At 41.4% G+C, this 21,695-nt stretch overlaps 1 pseudogene; it reads left to right on the top strand.

Moving 5' to 3' along the window:
- LOC131482771 (zinc finger protein 420-like) overlaps positions 1 to 17,801 on the top strand; it is a 57,891-nt pseudogene extending 40,090 nt beyond the window's left edge.
- The last annotated feature ends 3,894 nt before the right edge of the window (positions 17,802 to 21,695 follow it).

Raw genomic sequence — 21,695 nt, 5'->3', positions numbered from 1 at the left:
GGCAGTTTCAAGGCACTCTCCCGGTGTCTCTAGACGCTGGAGTCTCGGGGGGGGCAGGGGCGGGGAGACGAGCACCAATTGTGTTCAGGCTCTGTGCATGCCCCTGGGGGGCCAACTCCCGAAGCCTCCAACCCACCACTGTCCCCACCCAACTCACTCAAAACTCAGGTTCTTGCAGTTTGCCTCTTCCTCTGGTGGGAACCCTCGCCGTGGATGCGTCTCTCAGCTACTGCGTCTGTTGCTGGTCTCGGCGGGTGTAGGCGGGTGGAACCTGGAGGCTGCGGCGGTCCTGGCGGGGCTTGGCGACCAGGGTGGGCGGATGCCAGCGGGTCCCGGTGACTCAGGGTCCTGGTGTACGCAGCGGGGGGAGTCCTGGAGGGTCCTGGTGACCAGGGTGAGCAGATGCCAGTGGGTCCCAATCACCGCCGGTCCTCACGGCCACAGCGTGTGCTGGTCGGTCGGTGGCTTTCAGCGTCTGCGGGTGGGTCGGTCGGCGGCTTTCAGCGTCTGCATTTAAAGGTGACTCAGCAGGTCAGGAGCGGAAAGTCATCTTCCCTGCCCTTAGTTTTGTTTTTCCCTGGTTGCTCTTCCGAGTTGTGTGGATTTTTTTGGTTCCACACTGTCCAGGGAACTTCACGTTCTTCTCCGTGTAGTTCTATGCTGCTCCACTTACGCTTTTGTCGCGTTCTAGCCCTCTCTGTCTGTGAGCTCTCTCACAGTCTTCCTCCTATGTCGGCCATCTTGCGAGTCTCCCCGCCGCATATACTTTTGCTTTCTATGGTGAGAAACTAGAATACGTCACATCATGTGTTGTAACAGTTCGAGGCGCATGGTAAACAAACTCTTTGTACCTCCATTATTGCCATCAGTTGCAAGATATTATCAAGCCATTTCTTAAGGAAAACATTACTTATTTTAGGGCAAATTCCAGGACAAAAGTGGGCACATAACAGGATGTTTGGAGACATTGTGGGCTCAATTGTACTATTGTATACTTTTAATTGTGTGTCATAGACTTATGTTGCTAAAGATGTTTTTATCATAATATGATTGATCAATTTGAGGTGTCATACCAGTTACAGGGATCACTTCACATTAGCAGAAAAACAACAACACCCTCCAGAGAATTCTATGAAACATCAGAGAGGCGATTGAGTGTCCACACAATGGGGTGAGGCAGCAATGAGGTGACGAGAGACATTCCGCCGGGCCTTGCCTCGCTGCCAGAAACTCCTCGTAGCCTTGCTAACCAAGGAGCAGTGTTCATCACACACCCATGCCATCCAACCCAACTGCATGGCTCCCCACATGGAATAACTTCCTTTCTGTAGCTCTTTGTCTCTCTATCTGACTTTGCAATAAAAACAAAAAAAAGAATCTTTTTTAAAAAGATTAAAATTTTAAAAAGCTTACACAAAATTAAAAGGATTAAATGTGAATGAGATTACTGTAATTTTCAGCAATCTCACTACTGGTTGTATTTTCTGAAAGTTATGAACACATTGTGTAAAAGAGATGCCATGTTTTTTGTAACAGCACTATTGATAATACACAAGATGTGGAAAGAATTGTGGTGTCCATCATTAGATAATTGAGTAAGGAAAATGTAGTATCTGTGTACAACGAGCTGTTATTCAGTTGTGGAAAAAAAATTCTGTGTATTATATGAAAATGAGTGTAACTAGAGGCCAAGATGTTGAGTGAAATATTCTAAGCACAGATATACAAATATGATATTCTGTTATGTAGAGTAGCAAAAAAAAAAAGAATCACAACCAACAACAAAAAGTGGGACCAGTAGTATATATCAGTATTGCTGCAAACATGATTTGTCACTTTTGATTTATATGTTTGTTAAATAGCGAATGACGATATTCTACCTTTGTTTTAATGATCTGTGTCTGTAAATTGTAAGATTGAAACATTTTTTTAATTTCATTATATTTATACTACTTACCTATTAAATTGGTCATCTTACTATTGTTTTAATCAATGAAAAATTAAGATCTTGAGTATAATGTGGATTTAAAACATGTTATTTCAATTGTTTAAGAGAATAACAGGGGAGGGAAGTCAAGAGGGAAGTCAAGATGGCCAACGGAGTTAGACTGATGTGACCGAGGGTCCTAAAAGTTAGGGATGGGAGCAGCCTGAAGTGAGCCTGAAAGGAAAAGAACCGCGGGGAGCACTGTGGTAAATCCCCCAGTGCAGCCAGTACTGAGAAAGGTGGCACACAGCAGTAAAACAGTTCAAATAACTAGAATCAGCAACCTGAGAAGGACAAGGAGGGTGCCCTGGGCTGCAGAGACTTGAGCGAAATCTGGTGAGCGAAATTCAGGGAGCCACTAACACAGGGTATTGTCCGCCCTTAGCAGGAGGTGAGGGGCAGGCGGATCTCGGGGACAAAACGTGGTGAAGATTGCCTGAACTAAGCAATTCATGACAGGCTTGGATCTGGGCAAACAGGATGAAGAGGGTGACTAGGCACAGAAACAAAGAACCTGGGCGAACCTGGGACCTGGAAGTCCCCAGCACTGAGTGGCGCCAATTTCAGGGCCAGGAGAACCCCACAAAAGGGAGATCCAATAGCTACCATAAATATCGCCCTGTTTTAAACAGCCCACACTACTGCAGAGTGAAGAAGTACGGCAAGGGAACCCAGGCACCACAAAGAAGGGGGAAAATTCTAGGTCAGCACTAGGTGGCAGCAGAGGTCAAGAATTAGAAACCAGCAATATCAGATCACACAGATATGGGGCAAGGTAACAGGAGAAGAAATGAGTTAGAGGAAAAAGCCAGTGCCACCCCAAAAAGTCACCAAAAGGCCAGGTCAGTCGCAGAGATGACAGATGAAGAAATTGATGACCTATCAGACAAGGAATTCAGAAAAATAATTAGAAAACTCTTCAGAGACAATGAAAAATGATGGGAGAAGCTCAAGAAGTTCAAAAGCCACATGAACACAGAAACAACACTAGTCAAAAAATGAGATCCTTGACCTGTAGCACAGAGTTGAGATCTCTGAATTGGAAGATTCCCAGAATGAAAATAGGCAGAACATGAATCAGCTGGAGAAACATTTGAACAAGGCCAATAAGGCTATACAGGAAATGAACGACAACATCAAGAAGTTGAATACCAGAATTATAGGCCTTCCAGAAGGAGTGGAAAGAGAGACAGGTATGCAACTGGTGTCGATGGAATTATACTGGAGAACTTTCAAAACACTTGTACCATGAACCCTGCCCAAATCCACAAAGGTCAGAGAACTCCCCAACAGATTTGACCCAAAGAGATCCTCACCCAGATATGTGGTACTCAAGCTCTCCTCCAACGAATACAAAGAAAGAATTCTGAGACTAGCACGAAGCATAGACAAGCTTACATTATGGGTAGGCCAGTCAGGATCATTGCTGACTTCTCAGATCAAACACTTGAAAATGAAGAGAATGGAATAAAGTGTTTCAAATCCTGAGACAGAAAAACTGTCAACCAAGAATAATGTACCCAGCAAAGATCTCATTTATATTTGAGAATGAAATTAGATACTTCCACAGCAAGGAGAAACTAGAAGAATATGCCAGCACAAAACCAGTCCTACAAAATCTCCTTAGAAATTTGCTAATCCCAGAAAAAAAAGAAACAAACCATAAGCAAGTATGGCAAATGGGAAGACCTTGCCACTAAAGTCCATTCCAGCAAAGACAATTAGACACCAACACCCACAGAAACATATGCACATGGCAGTGCAAATTAGCAATCAATCAGTATCAACTCTTAACATAAGTGGCCTAAATTAATCAGTCAAAAGACATAGATTAATAGATTGGATCAACAAAAGGACCCAATTGTCTGTTGCCTATAAGAGACACATCTAACCAGAAAATATTGTAAGAAACTGAAACTGAAGGGATAGAAAAACATATTTCATGCAGTGGACGAGAAATAAAGGATGGTGTAGTGGTCCCAATTTCAGATGATATAAACTTCAATGTGACTACATCAAAAGGACATAGAAGTGCGTTTTATATTGTGGAAAGGAATGATCCATCAGGAAGTGATTACCATCCTTAACATCTATGCCCCAAATTCAGATGCACCCAGCTACGTGAAGCAATTACTTAAAGACTTATAGGGAGATACAGATGAACGTACAATAATCCTGCCATATGTGAACACCCGTTAACACCAATAGACAGATCAATGAGACAAAAGCTCAAGAGAGAAACTACAGAGCTCACACAAACAATGGAACAATCAGACTTAGTAGACATTTATAGAACCTTTCATTCCTAGGCCGCAGGTTATATATTTTTTTTTCAGCAGTGCATGGAACCTTCTCCAGGATAGACCACATGATAGGAAACAAAGCAAGTATAACTAACTTCAAAAAAACTGGAATAATACCATACACCTTCTCAGGCCACCACGGAATGAAATTGGAAATTAACAATTCAAAATGCCCCGGGAAATATATAAACTCTTTGAGGTTGAGCATTGTGCGATTAAACAAACAATGGGTTAGAGAAGAAATTATAGAAGAGATAAAAAAATTATGGAAACCAATGAAAACTCAGATACAACATTCCAAAGCTTGTGGGACACCACTAAAGCAGTGTTATGTGGTAAGCTCATTGCAATTGGTGCTCATGTCAAGGCCCAAGGAAGGCACCAAATACAGGAATTAAGCACACACCTCCAGGAAATGGAAAAACAACAGCAAAATGACCCCACAAACAATACAAAACAAGAAATTATCAAAACAAAGGAGGAGATAAACCAAATAGAAATAAAAAAACTACATACAAAATCAATGAATCAAAAAGCTGGTTTCTTGAGAATATAAATAAAATAGAATCCCCACTAGCCCGACTGACAAAGAAATAAACAAGAGAAAGCAAGAATTAGCAACATCAAAGAGGAAAAAGGCAACATAACAACAGATACTGTAATCACTAAAGAAATGATTAAAAATTACTACAAGGAACTGTATTCCAATAAATCAGAAAACTACCCAGAAATGGAAAGGTTCTAGACTTCCACCACTTACTAAGACTTACCTCTGAGGCAACAGAAGACCTGAACAAACCCAAAACTGAATCAGAAATAAATAGAGTCAGTGATTAAAGATCTCCCAACAAAGAAAAGCCCAGACCCATGTGTCTTCACTACAGAATTCTACAAAACATTCCAAACAGAGCTAACTCCAATCCTCTACATGCTCTTCAAAATAATAGAAAAGGAAGCAACTCTTCCAAACTCATTCTATGAAGCCACCATCACTTTAATCATAAAACCTGGTAGAGAATTAACAGAGAAGAAAAAATATAGACCGATCTCCCTGATGAACATTGATGCTAAGATTCTCTACAAAATCCTAGAATTCAAAAAGCATCAGGCAGATCATTCATCCAGACTAAGTAGGATTTATCCCGGGAATGCAGGGATGGTTAAACATATGGAAATCCATAAATGTGATACATCACATCCAAAAACTGAAGAACAAAAATCATATAATAGTATCAATAGATGCAGAAAAAGCCTTCGACAAAATCCAACACCACTTTATGTTAAAAGCCCTAAACAAGGTAGGGTTTTTTTTTTGTTGTTTGTTTGTTTTTTTTTTTACAGGGAGGTGCTTGGGGACGCCCAGAGCCTATCAAACTGTGTCGCATAATGCAATGTAATTAAAAAAAACTTGAACTTCCTCTGAATTAAAATTTGATGAGTTAAGAAAAAAATAAGAAAACTGTGATCACATAAAAAAAATAACAGGGGAAAAGGGAAGATTGAAAAGAAGTATCATGCTGTTAAACTGATATATATCAGTTACATTAGCTCTGTTTCATTGTTAAAAGTAGTAAATAAATAACTGGAATAAAAAGAAAAACCCAGGGCCCAGTGGCGTGGCTTAGAGGAAAATGTCCTTGCCTTGAACACCTTGGGATCCCATATGGGGGCTGGTTCTAATCCCGGCAGCTCCGCTTTCCATCCAGCTCCCTGCTTGTGGCCTGGGAAAGCAGTCGAGGATGGCCCAAAGCCTTGGGACCCTGCACCCGCATGGGAGACTCGGAAGAGGTTCCAGGTTCCCGGCTTCAGATCGGTGTGCAACAGCCGTTGCGCTCACTTGGGGAGTGAATCATTGGATGGAAGATTTTCCTCTCTCTCTCTCCTCCTCTCTGTATATCTGACTGTAATAAAATAAATAAATCTTACAAAAAAAAGAATCCTTTGACCAAATATCAAAGGGCTTATTAAAAAACAAAAAAGAAAAACCCAGATAACTGCTTAATGCTAAAGAACTTCCAAAACATAAAAAAAGGATTAGGTTTGTTACAGCATGGCATTTGTCTTATATGTATATCTTCTGTTCAGCTGGCAGGCTATGACTAGCTGATACCAACTACTTGTCAGAAGAAGATAGTTGTTTAAGAGACTATCATTTGTTTCTCTCCTAAGCTGTAGTTTACTATGTAGAAATTAAAACTTCAGTTTAATTATGTTATTCCATAAAAAATAAATCAAAAACAGAGAGTTTTAATATGTGCATACTTAAAAGTGAAAAAATATATATTGTTTTATATATTTATACACTGGAATTGCATGCATATGTATTCCATAATTTTTTGATTTTTGCATATGTACATATATATGTATTATTGATATATATGATCATATATTATTTATATTTGATTTCAATATAAGCTCTAGGAAATATTTACTCATGCTTAAAAATATTTTCGGTATTTCATTATTTCACTTTAAAATAAGAAAATTGAAGTTTATTATCACTTTGTAATATTTTTAAGTATCTCTGTATGTTTGAGGATATCATTAGTAAGCTATTCAAAAATCTTCTCATCATCTTGTGCAATATTAAGCATTTATCTTAATTACCTAATCTAGCATGTTATTTAGCTCATGTGTATCTAAAGATTGCACAATGAACTCATTTTATGCTCATTACAGAAAACAATCTGATACAGGATAATAATGGAATTGTAGCTTTAGAATTGCAAACGTAATATGGGACAAAATGTTTTTGTTTTACCTTATTTGCCATATACATTGTAAATTAAGCTGCATTCCTAGAAGATGCAAATTGAACACACACAGAAGAATTAAACTCAGCTTAGTATCATAGCTGCTGAGTTAATATTTTGGCTCAGTGTCAATATGATTGCTTATGTTAATTTAGTTGAAAATCAGAGTGGCAATAACAGAGTGATATCTTCCACTTGGAGAGCTATTCTAACAATGCCTTCAACAGTTCATTAGAATGAGAATCTTTAGAAAAAAACAACCTTTAATCAAATAAGGAATATTCTGTTGTAATATTAGAATTGCAAGAGTAATACAGCTCAAGATATTTTCATTTAACTGTTAGTCTATGATGCTGTATAAATTATAAATTAAACCACATCCATAGATTTTTTTTTTAATTTCATTGAAACTCCATCTTTTATTTTGGAATAGATATCCACAATGCAATGTAACCTCACTTCTCAATATGATAGTCTCTAATACATAATTCCTCCTGCTGAATAAATGGGCATGCATGATCTTGTATTTTGCATGAGGGGCGCAGCAAATAAACGATCAACACAGCAAAGAACCAATCAAGAGAATGGGAGACAATCTTTGCTTATTACACAGCCTGATATCCATGATTGGCTCATTCTTGAATCTGGTGCTACTTTAATCAAAGGAAACAGATTCCTCACTTTGAAAATAGCAGTTGTCTCTATGTTACAATTAAATTGGACAAGAAACTTGTGGTTCTATGTTTTACATAAATCTATGTTTTACATAGATTGTAATTAAATTTGTCCTTAATTTTTCACAAAGTTCACAATTGTCTTAATGATTTATAATCCATAATTTATATAAAATAGGTAATGCACAAATAAGAAAATCATGAATTACTATTACCTGTTCTGCTACCCATTTTTTAATTAAATTTATTCATTAATTACATTATGTTGTAATTACATAGAGTCTGGAATTCTCCCCCCCACCCTCCCCCCATGGTGGGTTCCTCCACCCCGCTGCATAACCATAGTTCAAGTTTAGTTGAAATTCCCTCCCTGCAAGAATTTGCCAAGCATAGAGTGCAACATCCCATAGTCCAGACAAGTCCAACTACTTATTGGGAAGACCCTCTCTGGTCTGAGGGCAGAGTCAGCAGAATATTTTCCCTGTCAAATAAAAGCACTAATATACCATCTGCAACAATCCACATCCATAGATGTTGCAAATTAAATATACAAAGAATGCATGGTCACTGTTTCTATTTAATAATGCAGAACTGAGGAGACATGTGCTGTTACAGGGGTTGGTGTACTTTGAAGATGTGGCTGTGGACTTTACCCAGGAAGAATGGCAGAATATGGATGATACTCAGCGGGCCCTGTACAGAGAGGTGATGCTTGAGACCTATAACAATCTGATGTTCTTGGGTGAGTAAAACTCTGTCATGCCCAAACAGAACACTTCTGTATAGATGACAAATGAAACAAGAGTTTATAAAGTGCAGTAGTTGGTAGGACTAATGGTGATTTTGGAAAATCTGCATCATTCTCCATTCACAGGGTACTCCATGACAAAGCCTGATGTGATCTTCAAGTTGGAGCAAGAATCTGCACCATGGACAGTGGAGAAATCTGTGATGCAGAGACTTCCAGGTAGGTCAGCATATAATTGGCAGGGCAAATGATACATAGCTCAGTAAGTGTTGACTGGAATTATATTTGAGTTTCACTTTGAGTTTCTTACAGAAGGACAGCCGATGAGACACAGGCATTCCATAATCTCCATGTATAGGTTTATTCGAGCATTTTGTCAGCCTGTCACATAGATCTAGAAGTATATATGTGTCTTTTCACATCTGTCACCTCCCAAGATACATTTTCAGGAAGTTGTTTTTGAAGCAGAGTAGCCAGGAAAAGATAAACTAGTGCTGAGATGGGATGTAAGATACCCCAAGCCTTATTTTGAATTTTTATACCATATTTTCTGTCATATCCTGCTTTAAGTTAAATATGCAATCTCACATAATTGAAATTTTTATTTTAAAAACTAGGTATTATGTTAAGGTATTAATAGATGAGATGTAATGGGTATTTAAAAATGCTCATAAATGTCCACATTTCACTAATATTAAAATGTGCTGTATTTAGAATGTTAACAAATCTCATTGGCTTCACTGGAACATTTGAAAAGAAACATTTAGATGTGATTCATAGATATGGTTACTCTTTTCCTCATTTCAGATCCCCATGGAAAGAATGAGCTGCTTGGAGCTAATCAGAAAGGTCAAGAAATAATCTTCAGGCAAGTTTTAATCACAAAAATTATAGAATAACTGAAAAGAGAGCTGCATTGCCACAAAGATGCTTAGCATTAGCTCTGGGCATAATTGCAGCACAATATGAAAGGGAAATTGTATAAAAATGAGACTTGAGAAACAGGATTTCTTTATTTGTTTCTACTTTTTTTTCCATTTTCAGACAGAAGTTTTATTTGCAAAGTGACCAGGTGAATGTAGAAAGCAGAGGGAATCAAACAGCATTTCTTGGGAGAGAGCCAGGAGATGGTGTGCCTCTTGAATGGAGACAGCAAAATTTTTCAGAAGGCTCATAGGGAAGCCTCGTAGGGAGGCCCTCTCTGGTCCGAAGGCAGAGCCAGCAGAGCGTCATCCTGTTCAATTAGAAGCTCCAACCTACCATCATCAACAATCCAGGTACAATGAGGCTGGTGCAGAGTCCACTGGTTGACATAGTCCATCATAGAGTCTCCCCTTTTCCAGTATTTAACTACAAACATATAGCTAAGGTGGTTGATTGATCTACTCCATCTTCCATCTTTTCTTGATTAATGTTCAAATTCCTCCATTTTGATTAAGGGAGTCCCCAAAGAAAGTTTGAGGTGTTCCAAGACCAGGTTCCTACATGTGCTAGTAAGAACAGTGCCCGCCATAGTCCATCACCCCGATCAGCTGGTGGTTGCAACTGCTGGGCTGGTTCTATCCAGCCCCAACCTCCACTGGAACCAATGAGTATTGCATTCCATCCTGGTTCTGCCCATCACACACTCAGCCCTCACCTAAACCAGTGGGAAGTGTGCTGGTTGGGTGCTGCGTTCCTAACAGGCACAGGCAGCCTTGCCCTGGCATTTTGTGTTGTTTACTATTTTTATCACAACTGAACCTGGCCAGACCCCCACCCAGCTCCAGCACTCGGGCTTGCCAGTGGATGACGCAAGCTGACTCAGTCTGGTCCTCCCCCAACCCGAGCGAAATGTATGCAAGTGGGACACTTTCCATAGCCCTTCTGGGTTGTTTACCTCCATGCTTCCTGCGTTTATTTGTAGGGTCAGTGTCCTGTCAGAGGAACTGTTCAGGTTCCTCCATCAGACCCCTCTGGCATCAGGTTTTTAGCATACCATCAGGTCCATGGGCCAGCACTGCTCATTTCGTGTCTTGCCCCAACAGGATCTGCGGCCTTTCTTAACTGGTCTTCAACCTATTCTTGTTCCTGCTGTTGGAAGTTTCAGCCCAGCCACGGCTCGTCCACACCCGCATATAGCTCATATATGGCTCAGTTGGGGGGTCTTAGATTTCTAAGTGTGCCCTGAGCATTCCTTGTCTGGACAGGAACCTGTGAGTAAGACACTTCCCATTGTATTGGTTGTCTCTCAAGCAGCAACGAAATAGCTGCTTCTACACAGCTTCAAATCTGCACCGGCCATTCTATGGCTGTTCAGCTCTCAGAGGTAGGCAGCCACATGAGTGACAAAGTTGAAGAAACTGGCTTTTTCTCAACTCATGTATGAAATGTACAGGGAGTCATCCAAAGGCCCACGTAAGTCATTTCTATAGATGAAACCCAAGGGCATGGCATGGTAGGCTAGTGGCTGGGCCTCACCTTGCATGCACTGTGATCATATATGGACACTGGTTTGTACCATGGCAGCCCCACTTAACATCCAGCTCTCTGCCCGTTGCCAGAGTCCAGCTCAAGTGAAGTTCAGAACTTGAGAAGGGTGCTTGGAGTAGACATAGAATATAGATGGACCACTGCAGTTTCAGGATCATAACAGACAATTTAAAAAACTGTCCTCTTTATTTTATACAGAAGACTTCACCAATTCTGACACCCACTTTTTACACCTGGTCAAAGGGGGCATTTCTAAGGATAGTTCTGCCAATTGTTTCCCTTGTGGCAGGATATCAGCTGACCCAATCATGTGGTCAGGAAGTTCTCAGTAGATGGTACATGTCAATCAGTAACACATTCCTATTACAATCCTGATTCTACAGTTAGTTTTGAATCAGTTATGGGAGGAAGTGTATCAGAGAAGGAGGGACCTAAAGATTAGTGAAAGAGGGAAAGAATAGATTTGCACAACATCTAGGGACTTCACATCCTTGACTATGATATAGTCAATGTGGGAGGACAATCCTAAGCATAGGTTCCTGCTACATGTAGGGACCTAACACCCTCAATTTTCATATGATGAGTGGGGCAGCCGAGAGAGCAGAAATAGTGAAAGGCCTTTTGCTAAGACGTTATCACCAACATCATCTTCCAAGCTCACATTGATCTTTTTTTTTTTGTTAGTAATACTATTATGTCCATATTGTTTCCATCATGTATCTGAGGTAAAGGGGGATATTGAGTGAGAAGCCCCACCTGGTTTCCAGCCCACCCCAAGTCCCGGATGTGGGGCATGCTCTCTCTGAGATATTTGCTCAAGTGGTTTTAATAGTTCTCCATTTATGACTCGCTGCCTGTTTCGCTCGATGAGGTCGTCCACTGATTGATATGGTCCATCATAAAGTCTCTGTTTGCCCCATATTTCGCTGCCAACATATAGCTGAGATGAATGATTGACCTGTTCTGTCTTCTGTCTTTTCTTGGTTAGAGTTCTGAGTCCAGCCGTTCAATTGGGGAGATCTCCAAATAAACCTTGAGGTATTCCCAGACCAGATTCTTGTATGTTCTAGCAAGCACAGGGCCCAGCACAGTCCATCACCCCGATCAGCTGGTGGTTGCAATTGCTGGGTTGGTTCTGTTTTCAGTCCCAACTTCCACTGGAACAAGTGGGTGTTGCAGTCCAGTCTGGTTCTGCCCAGCACATACTTGGCCCTTACATCAACCAGTGGGGGCTGCAGCCTAGTCGGGGCGACCCACAATAACCCCTACCAGGCCCACCCCCTACCCTGATTTGCCAATATGTGTAGCAGTAGACCAGTCTGTCCCCCATCCCATTTGGCTCTTATACTTGTCAATGGGCATTAAAGCTTAGTTCCATCTAACCAGCTCAACTATGCAGTCCTCACGGATGTTGTTGATTACCTCTCTATCTAGCCACCCCAGCCCCCGTCCTAGTTTTCATACCCTCCCGCGGAAGTAGTGACCCAAGAGGGGGAACCCACTATTTCCCTCCCAGGTCTCTCTCAGTCCCGGTTTATGCACTCTTTAGGTAGTTCTGTGATTTGACTTGACAGAATCAGTCCCCAGTGCCAGCTTCTGCCAGCTGATGCTGCGGTTAAGCCCAAACAACCCTCACCCACTGTAATTTATGCTTGCACCCGCAGGAATAATCCTCCCAGCCTGGCTTTTCCCTGATTTAGTCCACATGCAGCGCACAGGTGTTGCAGCATTGCTTAGTCTGGTCAGTCCCCATCCCAGCCCACGTTCTCCACTGGGAGTAGCTGTCCTGCGAGGGGACCAGCCCCTTAATCCCATGGTGGAGGAATCCACCATGGGGGCAGGGTTTGAGGAGGGGTGGGGAGAATCCCAGTACCTATGAAAGTATTTCACATAATACAATTTAATTAATGATTTAAAAAAAGACATTAAAAAAGAAGAACAAGGAGGCCAGAATTTTGGTCCCATGTCAGGTAGTTGGGATTCAGGATCCAATTAGAGAGTATCAAGTCATGAAGAAAATTGGCGTCTTCTTGGGATTGTCAATCCAACAGTTTTCAAAATATGAAGACCCAGAGACTTGCTTCTAAAATGAAAATTGACGTGATAGCAAATGTGAAAAAAGCAGTTGGTGATTAGAGACTTTAAAGTCCTAACCTTTCATACTTCCTGTCTCCACCACCTACCTCCTAAAAGCTCAATCAATCTGGAGGATTAGCTGGAGGTAAGCAGTGACTGGGGATTACATCTGTGGGTGGATGTGTTCATGTTTGTGTAGAGGCACGATATGCCAAGGGTCATTTCTACAAATTTACTACAAACCTTGTGGAATCTTCTCTTTGCTAAGTCCGGCCACACAGCTCTTGTATAAGAGCAGGAAGTCTTTTTCAAGTCCTATGTTGTGTACAGAATCAAATGTTACCAGAAAAGCTCAGTGATTCTTTTTTTTAAAACTTAGTATAGAAACATAGAAGTGTGGAATAGGGTAGAAGGATGGGATTCACAGGAATTGGGAGAAAACAGAGAAGTGGGTCCTTTTTTCCAGTTATACATCCTGCTTCAGCAACCAATGGTTGGGACAACATTCAAGTTACTAACTGGGTGTCTCCAATTTCAAGAAGCACACCACCACCTAGTTTTCTCTCGAGAAGTGCTTTCCCCTTCCCTCCTCTTCCCCTGCTCACATGGCCACTTTGCAAATAAAACTTCTCTGTCTCTAAACAGATAAATTTAAAAAATGACTTTGAGATTCAGTTTCTGTATCCACCTCCTAAATGTGAGCAACTGGTATTTAGTAGAAATCTACGTTTTTTCTCTATCCTCACGTACACTTGCTGTTCCTGGTTGGACCTGAGCCAGATTGGAGTCCATGCTTGTGACCCTAGGTTCAGCCACTATGACCATTTGATCAGCTTGGCCTTCGCCTGCCTGGACTCAAGAGGCTTTGCCCTTCCTGCTGAGTACACTGGGAGCAGATACCTTGGGAACAAGGCAGGCCTAGACTCCACCCACCTCCAACATCAAGAGGTGGGTGAGACTGGGGGAGTGCGACCTAATCATTTTTTTCATGAGTTGGGTTTCTGTGTAGTGTGTGTGTGCGTGTGTGATTTAATTGCACTCAATGTTTGTGTGTGCATGTATTAGATCATTAAGGAGAAATTGGTGTGATCATTTGCAAGTTTTCTATTTTTCCTTCCTGTTTTGGATCAGGGTTAAATGATACTCAGAGAAGCTATACCACCCTCCCAACCATCCTAGTACTTAAGAATGGCACTGGATCCCTGATACCAAACCAGGGTGTCAGTGTGGCACACACTCCAAGGTTTCTGTCCAGGTGGTTCTGAGAGTTCTGAAATGATGTCCATCTCACCAATTCAAGCAAGAGGGAACCCTTTCAATGTTCATTGGCTGACATGGTTGACCTTAGAGTCTCCTTTTCACCCAGATATTTGCTGTCATCATTTGGCTGGGGTAGTTATTCAATCTCTTCTCTCCTCCTTTCTCTTGGATGGTCCAGATGTGCTTTCCAGGCCTCAGTGTGCTTCCATCTCCAGGTGGAGCCAGGCCAGTTGTCCAATACTCCTTTTCAACTGAGGAGTACCAGTTCTTGCAAGTGCGCCAAGACCTTGAACCAGTTGATCCTGCACAAGTGGAGCCCCACCCTCAGTGCTCACTGAGCTAGCAGCCCCATGCAGGCATGTAAAGTATCCAAGCCAGGTGACCTGAGGCCTGCCACACCCTCTGTTCCGAGGACTTGCAGACCCAGGACCCATTGCGCTGGCCAGCCAAGGACCCAAGCCAAGCAACACAAACTACCACACACACAGCCACTGAGGCTCATCACACAGCCGTGCCCAAGGGTCCAGACAAGGCTTCCAGGGCCCCACTGGAACTCCTGCACCCAGAGATCATGTGTCTAGCACCACCATCATCCTCCTGAGCTCCTCCTCTCCACTCATATTCCATCAGCATGTATTGCAGTCTGGCTCATTCTAATATTCCCCCAATTCCACTTCATGTTGCTGCTTGCTGAAGCCTATCCAAGTACAATCCATCTGGAGGTTGAGCTGGAGCTAGACAGTGGCTGGGGGTTACGTGGGTGTGTGGTTGTATTCCTCATTGTGCAGAGGCATGAGGTGCCAAGGATCATTTCCAGAGGTTTAGTACAAAACTTGTGGAGTCTTCACTTTGCTCTGTTTAGCCTCATAACTCTTGTATAAGAGCCAAAATTCTTTCTCAAGTCCCATATTTTCCACTGAACCAAATGTTACCATGGAATCTCAGTGATTCTTTCCTTTAACATAGTATAGAAAAAGATAATGAAAAGCAGTTGTAGCCAAATTTTTACTGTTAATTGACCCATTGAACTTGGAAGAGGTGAGGGGGAAACAACACCCTGCAGGGGCTCAAAGATCTGGTGATTTTTCAATGGAGAGAAAATGATAACATAGTTTCTTTTAAATTTGCTTTTCCCACAGGAAGCCTGATGAAATACAATTTGAAAAGAAGCATGCCTCTAATGTCCCTGAGAACAACATTGAGAGTGAGGAAATTCTCAGTCAATTTGACAAGATCCAGATTTGTAAGCAGTCCTTAGAACACAATGGAAATGACAAAACTTCCAGCGGGAAGAAGATAGTCCTTATGTGTGAGCAAATTTATTCCAAAGACCCATGTAATCAGCAACCTGTCAGTGTGGGAGAAGCAATTCATGTTGGCTACTATAAATCTTGCCTTACCACCAAACAGAGAACTGACACAGGAGAATATTTGTATGTGTCCAATGAATGTAAAGAAAACATGTACCAGAAGTCAGAGCTCATTAGAGATCAGATCATTCGAGGTGCAGAGAATCAGTATGAATGCAATGAGCACACAAAAGCCTTTCACCAGCAATTATCTCTAATTGGTCAGCAGAGACTCCACACAAGGAAAAAATCTTATGAATGTAAGGAGTGTGGAAAAGAATTTCAGTGTAAGTCAAGCCTAATCATACATGAGAGGGTCCACACAGGGGAGAAATTTTATGAATGCAGGGAGTGTGGAAAAGTTTTTTCTCGTAAGTCAAACATGAACACATGTCACAGAGTGCACACTGGGGAAAAACCTTATGAATGTAGTGAGTGTGGAAAAGCTTATCTTCATAAGTCAAGCATAATCCTACATCAGAGAATCCACACTGGGGAGAAACCTTATGAATGTAGCGAGTGTGGAAAAGCTTTTATTTGTAAGTCACACCTCATTACTCATAAGAGAATACACACAGGGGAAAAACCTTATGAATGTAGTGAGTGTAGAAAAGCTTTTATTCGTAAGTCACACCTCATTACTCATCAGAGAGTCCACACTGGGGAAAAACCTTATGAATGTAGCAAGTGTGGAAAAGCTTTTATTCGTAAGTCACACCTCATTACTCATCAGAGAATACACACAGGGGAAAAACCTTATAAATGTAGTGAGTGTAGAAAAGCTTTTATTCGTAAGTCACAGCTCATTACTCATCAGAGAATCCACACTGGGGAAAAACCTTATGAATGTAGGGAGTGTGGAAAAGCTTTTCTTCATAAGTCAAGCATTAGATCACATCAGAGAATACACACAGGTGAAAAACCTTTTGAATGTAGTGAGTGTGGAAAAGCTTTTCTTCGTAACTCAAACCTCATTACTCATCAGAGAATCCACACAGGGGAAAAACCTTATGAATGTAGTGAATGTAGAAAAGCTTTTATTCGTAAGTCACACCTCATTACTCATCAGAGAGTCCACACTGGGGAAAAACCTTTTGAATGTAATGAGTGTGGAAAAGCTTTTATTCATAAGTCACTACTCATTAGCCATCAGACAATCCACACTGGGGAAAAACCTTATGAATGTAATGAGTGTGGAAAAGCTTTTCTTCGTAAGTCAAACCTCTTTACTCATCAGAGAATCCACACAGGGGAAAAACCTTATGAATGTAGTGAGTGTAGAAAAGCTTTTATTCGTAAGTCACAGCTCATTACTCATCAGAGAATCCACACTGGGGAAAAACCTTTTGAATGTAGTGAGTGTGGAAAAGCTTTTGTTCATAAGTCAAGTATTAGATCACATCAGAGAATACACACAGGTGAAAAACCTTTTGAATGTAGTGAATGTGGAAAAGCTTTTCTTCATAAGTCAAGCATTAGATCACATCAGAGAATACACACAGGTGAAAAACCTTTTGAATGTAGTGAATGTGGAAAAGCTTTTATTCAGAAGTCAAACCTCATTACTCATCAGAGAACTCACACTGGAGAGAAAGTGTATGAATGTAGTGAATGTGGAGAAGCTTTTCTTCATAAGTCAAGCATTAGATCACATCAGAGAATACACACTGGGGAAAAAACCTTATGAATGTAGTGAGTGTGGAAAAGCCTTTAATCATAAGTCAAGCATGATCATACATCAGAGAATCCACACAGGGGAAAAACCTTATGAATGTAATGAGTGTGGGAAAGGTTTTCCTTATAAGCCACACCTCATTAGACATCAGAGAAACCACACTGGGGAAAAAGCTTATGAATGTAGTGAGTGTGGAAAAGCTTTTCTTCATAAGTCAAGCATTAGATCACATCAGAGAATTCACACTGGGGAAAAACCTTTTCAATGTAGTGAGTGTGGAAAAATCTTTCCTTGTAAGCCACACCTCATTAGACATCAGATAATCCACACTGGAGAAAAAAACATGAATGTAGTGAGTGTGGAAAAGGCTTTTCTAATATGGCACCACTCATTAGGCATCAGAGAGTCCACACAGGGGAGAAACCTTATGAATATTGTGTGGATCTTCAAGCCTTTACTTACCAGACAGGTTTCATTCGACATCAGAGTATCCATACAGGGTAAGAACCGCATGAATATAATGAGTGGAAAATCCTGTTGCAAGCAGTCAAGTTTTGCTAAACATCTGAATTCACGTGGGAAAGCAGAAATGTGTAACATGTGTGTTAAAATTCTTACACAAACATTTTCAGCACAGTGGAAAGCATACATGCTTCAGTAAGTAGCACATTCACAGAAATGAGCAAACACACAGCATTGACTGATAAATCATTTTTCTGAAGTCAATTGTTAGCAGAGTCACAGACCTCAGAACTACAAAAGCATGTCAACCAAAAGACTAGGCACCATAAACCTGTTATGGTGTGTGGAAGCTTACAAAGTGAATGAAAAAACTACCATTAGCAAGAGTGCAAATACAAAACATTGTAAAAAGGCAATGGATGTAGAAACATACTTTGAAAGTCTCAGCAAGTGTTAAATAATAAACATGAGTATCATTTTATTTCAGAAGAGAGGTTATTTGTTGCTAAAATAGTTAAGATGCAATTTGTATGTGATCTCCCTTTGTTGTGAGGTAGTAAATGTGAATGCTATTTTCAGATTAAGTGCTGATAATAAATGCTCAGTATGTAACACTTATTTCAAATTCCATCTTTGTCATTTACTCATTTATCTTTTCCATAATTGCAAAATTCCTCATCCTATTATAGAATTATACTGGAACTGTAGATATTAAATTATGCACGCCGAACTTGTAATGATAAGCACCCAGATTTGAAGTATGAATCTTTTCCAGAGGCAAGATTTTCTTGTTATATCTGGCCAAATGTGGATCCTATTTGGCCACTGTCTCTCCTTGAATAATAAGTATGGGAAATTGCTCCTGCATCTCTGCCAGCTTATCTCATATGGGACGCCATAGGCACATGGCACATTGTGTCTCTGAGGCAAAGTCCTGGCAGTGGTCTCAGCTAATAGAGATTCCATCTTGTCCTGTTCACTGGGCATACATCCAGAGTAGTAGGCTGTATCCCAATTTCTCTGTCCCCTTGAAACTGTGCTAGAATTTCCCTGATAAGGAACTCTAAGTAGTTAAGTGCAACCCTCATCCTGTTTACCAGTCACACATAATGATCATGCCCAAAGGTATAGATTTCAGCCCAGGTGCTAGCTTATCTTGGTCTGCCAGCAAATGGACTAAAACACTAAACTTCCAACCCTGCTTACAGAATGTAGCTGGTGACTTGATTAGAGTGTCTAGAGAGATAAGCATGCCTACTGGCCAGTTATAATAACAGTGTAGGGTGGGAGTACTATTGAGACCATCCTTCTGCCTTCCCCCTCCTCTGTATATATGCTTGTATGATCTTCTCAATAAATGGACATCCCTCCCCAGTTTGTCTCTACTGGTTCTGCAACCAACCTACACCATTGTCATGGCCCTCAGGAATCTTAGGGACTGCTGGTCAAAACACAGCCAAGACTCTAGGAGGCATATCTCAGAGACAAAAAAATTGTCTGACATCAGACTCTTGGAGTTCCTCTTTCAGGTGTAGTTTATGTGTCAGCTGCCACCACTACTGCTCAGATTCACACTGATTTCATGTATCATGGCTTCTCACAGTAAGTTTCTTGTCATTGTATGAGCTACTAGATGCTGGCCTGTGCCTGAAGTCTTTCAATTGTAAGAGTGAGCACCAGGACCAGCATTGTTACATAGTAGATAAGCTGTGCAAGATCCTAGCCAATCCACCATGGTTTTGCTCTTGTCTTCTGGTTTCACAGCAGCTCAGCTACTACAATTGAGCCATTGAAGCATAGCAACCAGTGAATTGAAGATATTTCCCTGCTTCTGTCATTCTCACAGTGATTCTGCATTTTAAAGAAAAAAAAAATACTCAGCAGTAGGTCCCCTGACGAGTGTTGATTTGCATCCCATGTGCGACAACCTGGAGCACTTCTACTACTTAATATTTAGAGTCAAGGCCCTATTAAGACCAACAATGATGAGCACTGAGGGTAAGAGATGCAATTTTTTTTTGTTAATTACATTGTATTATGTGACATACTTTCATAGGTACTGGGATTCTCCCCACCCCTCCTCAAACCCTGCCCCCATGGTGGATTCCTCCACCTTGTTGCATAACCACAGTTCAAGTTCAGTTGAGATTCCCTCATTGCAAGCATATACCAAACATAGAGTCCAGCATCTTATTGTCCAGTCAAGTTCAATGACTTCTTAGGTAGACCCTCTCTTGTTTGAAGACAGAGCCAGCAGAGTATCATTCTGATCAATTAAAAGCTCCAACATACCATCAGCAAAATTTACATCATTATGGATTTAACTGACATAGTAATGAGTAACCAATATGTTAAAATAAATGCGAGTTCTTAACCACATTCTGTGACCACCTCATTGCTTCCCCCTGGTAACAGAAAATATCTTCCAATTCTGAGATTCTTTCTTCTGCTTGCTTCATTATATTTTGGAGACTCTCTACTGTACTTTTAATTTGCTGTACTGTGTTCTTAATTTCTGATATACCAGCCTTGATTTTCTTTATTGCTTCATTAAATTTTTGAACCCTTGCATGAGCTTCTCATTGATGACCAGAAGCTTTAAAATGAGTCTTATCGATTCTGTGTGCACCATTTTCTCAATGTCTTCCTCATCTAACTCTGAAGTTGGTATAGCCTTTTGATCCTTTGCAGGGGAGGTTTCAGTAATATTCATTGTGCCTTTGTCTCTTCTTTCTCTCTTGGTCATTGTACTTTTGGTTAGCAGAGTCTTCTCCCTGGAGTAGGTTTCTAAGCTGCATCACACACCTGACTGCAGTTTGATTTTATTTATTTCAGTTGGTGCACAACTCTTTGCTTGCAGCCAATTGTGACACTCCCTCCAGCGATTCCAGGTCTGGGTTCTTACGTTAGATTTCCACAAAGAGCTCCCGTAGCCCCAACTTCTGGCTGACCAATCTCCACCTTCTGTGATATTGTGCTGAGGTTGCACCGTTGTGTCTGCAACCTTTCTCCCACTTTTTGTTGGAGCAGGTCATAGGATTAGAGAGACACCAGGTGTCCCATATTGCAAGGTGGTTGTTGGTGGTGCTGATCTTGCTGGAACCTGTTGGCTGTTAGGTCTGGATGACACACGGACCTATTTGGACCTGTACGATGCCCCAGTGATTATATTTTCCTGCAGAACCAGTGCAATCCACTGAAGTCAGTTAGTTCTCGCGAGCTCAGCACATGCGCAGTTCACTGTTGTCCCCTGCAGTCTTAAAGTGTTTGCCACAGTGTACAAAATGGCGCCTGATGTACCACTACTAGAGTTCTTAATCCGCTGGCCAACAGGTCTGAAGGCTATGCAGACCTGTCTTGGGTGGAACCTGTAGAATGCCACGTAGATGCTGTTCACTGAGTCAGAAATAAATTCACTCTGAGCTCAGTTTATGTTCAGTCCTTTCCCTTGCCTTTCCTCCTTATGCAAAATGGCACCCAATTCGGCTCTAGCGGGCTGACTGGGCTGTGAAATCCACCCTGTCCTCACACTTCCCATTTGGGTTCTGCTGCTCTGTGTCTGCTCGTGCTCAAATCAAGCAGACCAGTAGGACGGATGGTTCTTTGTCTAGGTTCACCTCCCAAGCTCCCAGTGCAAGTCCTTTCCCACCTGGTTGCTAGTGGAGTTCTGGCTGCTGGTGAGTTCAGATCACCTGTTAGCTGAATGCTACTGGAGTATCAGTCACTACAACACCACACCAATATGTCTGCTGTTTTCCTGTGTCTGTCAGTCTCCAGGTACCCCTCTGTTATTCTGTCCTCTCCTATTTCCTGGAATGTGTCCTCTCTGCTTCATCCTGACTAAATATTTTTCCACCCATTTAAACATTTCCTTACCCTATTCTGTCAGGCCCTGTGGTGATTCTTATGTGTCTCCTAGAGGTATACCACTTGTCC

Source organism: Ochotona princeps, chromosome 20 (genome assembly GCF_030435755.1).
Source record: "Ochotona princeps isolate mOchPri1 chromosome 20, mOchPri1.hap1, whole genome shotgun sequence".
Lineage (NCBI taxonomy): Eukaryota > Metazoa > Chordata > Mammalia > Lagomorpha > Ochotonidae > Ochotona > Ochotona princeps.
This window is presented reverse-complemented; position numbering and strand designations above follow the sequence as displayed.